The following is a 2500-nucleotide window of genomic DNA, read 5'->3' on the forward strand; positions in this document are numbered from 1 at the left end:
CTGATTCCAAACGATTCTTGGCGTTGTTTCTTGTGCAAATGCATCATTGAGATCTGAGTACCATTTTCATCAACAGTATTGACTTGTTAGTCCCCACAGCAGAGGAGGGCCTGAAGTATATCAGGGAAATTATGGAGTAAAACAGGCTTAAATAAGAATAGAGAACAAAAACGTATAACATTTGTATAAAAAGCGCTTAAAATCGGCTAATGAAAATCTAAAGATATGCCTGCAATTTTTGAGTCTATTGACTGACGCGCCAAAATGCGAAAAATCTGCGGGATTCACACCGTCTTAAACCCTCAAAATCCATCCTGACCCATAACCCTACCACACCTAACAATCTAAGTTGCCGTGACTAGGCGTGCCCAACTGGCCGAGGGGGTTGATGGAGAGCTCTGTCCCATACACCCCCCTGGGTACACTCCCCTCACCTCGGTATGAACGGCAAGATAGAGCTGCGTCCATACTATAAACAATAGACCAAACTTTCCTTTCCTTGTCTCTGCTGTATGGATCGCTTCCTTTCTAATCTCTTTTTTCGGCATTTGGGGCATTTGTTGGGAAAACTGGCAAAAGAGTTATTATGAAACAATCAACGGGTAATACGGGTAAAGATGACTATTGGAGAAGTAGTAAGAGATGAATCCAGGGAATGAGATAAGGGGATTGGTGAAGGTGGTGCAGTATCAGGAAGAATGTCAGGCAGAGAGAGAACTGTTGCAACAGAAGGGATTCACGTGAGCATCCAGGTGCAGAGGTAAAGATAGTGGGAAATGAAGAGGGAATGGTGCACATGGAGAAGGGGAGGATGGTGTGTGATGGGAAAAAGTGGGAGGAAGAAGGGTAGGGGGAACTTGAGGGGAGGAGGAAGGATATCGGTAAATGCTCTAAATACAGAAGGAATAGTAAGAGAGGGATTTAAGGGTGGATAAAGGAGCGGAACATTCTCTTTGGTCATGTTTGTATGTATTCAAGAGTTTCTGGAGGAGAGTTGGATGGGGAGGTCTGAGAAATAAAGGTTCCCTTGTGAGAAGAAGGGAACCTAACCTAACTGGGGACGATTCTGAGATATCTTGAGAAGATGGGAAGGGCAGTTTTGGAATGGGTAGAGAGAGAAAAACTCGTCATCCTGCTTTCCGTCTGTCCTCACGTAGGGTGAGGCCTAGTGTGAATCTGAGAACTGCTTCCTCACATCCAAGCTTATATGCAGGGCAGGTCCTATATAATACATTATGGGAGCCACCATAATTGGCACACATACGTAACTGAGCAGGGCAATTTGAACGGTCATGACCAGGTTTGGCACACACAGGGCAGTGGGCCGTGGAGCAATTGTGTTTGGCTGGGTGGCCAAAACGTCAACATCTCTGACATGGCAAGAAAGGGGGTGATATGGTCAGACAGGGCAGGACACTCCATCAATGTAAATTTCATGGGGTAGTTATGTCTATGGAAGCTAATCTTAGCAATATCAGCACAAGACTTAAGAGAGGAGTGAGGTTCGGCAGGAATACGTTTGCCAGTGAGGTCAGTCAGGGTAGATAGATTGGGACTCAGATGTAACTTTTGCAGGAACGATTGCGAAAGGAAACTGTCTATTTTTTGGGAGACATTGTTGGAAAAGAAGGGTATTGTCAGAATAAGGGCCTGTAGGGGGAATCGCAAAGAAACGATCCCACTTGGCTAGGCTAAAGAGAGTATACAAAAGTTTTTTTTTAGAGGTGAAGGTAGAAGGAAGAGGGTGGGAAGAAGATGGGGTGGTGTAGAGCGAAGTAGTACTGTAGGGAGGACAATAAGGATGAAGATTAGTATTAAGGGGGGAGGGGGTAGACAGGGAAGAAGACCATGAGGAGATAGAATGGGGAATGTTGGGAGAGAGGAAGGGGTGCATTCTGCAGTCTGAGTAATAACCTACATGGGTGTTTCGGAACGGATAAGGTTGTTAATAAACATCGAGTAGGGAGTATTAGTACCAGTAGTTCGAGCCGTTGTGTCTACAGAAGCTAATATTGGCAGTCTTGGTGTAATACTTATGCTGTCCTCTGGGAGGAATATTGTAGCACTGTACTGCCACTGCATCATAGTCAACAAGGAAGGTAAGAAGGTCGCTTTCACTGCCTGACCAGTTCTTGTTGTAGATAGAACAATCATTTGGGGAGACGAAACAGTTCTGGTATGGCAATGGATTGGCATCCGCCATAGACTGGTGTCAATCATCTCTTTAAGGGGCTTTTGGGTGTGAGTGTCCACAGGTATGGCTGGTGTGCTGGAGATCGATGGGAAGAGTCGGGGCGGCTCACCCGTCGGCTAAGGCTTGGGTAGGCCTTGTTGCTGCTTGCTGTGTCTTGCTCAGCTGGAGGATCGTGAGTGCTGAACTCGGCCCGGGTGCAGGAGCTTAAGTGGGTCTAAGCTGTGCCAGCCACCCGGGAACGAGGGGAGCCTGCGGTCCAAAGGGCGAGCCGCGAGGTGTCCGTGGTCAACCAATCAGGTCTCGTTA

Source organism: Penaeus vannamei, unplaced genomic scaffold, assembly GCF_042767895.1.
Source record: "Penaeus vannamei isolate JL-2024 unplaced genomic scaffold, ASM4276789v1 unanchor977, whole genome shotgun sequence".
In the NCBI taxonomy this organism is placed as follows: domain Eukaryota; kingdom Metazoa; phylum Arthropoda; class Malacostraca; order Decapoda; family Penaeidae; genus Penaeus; species Penaeus vannamei.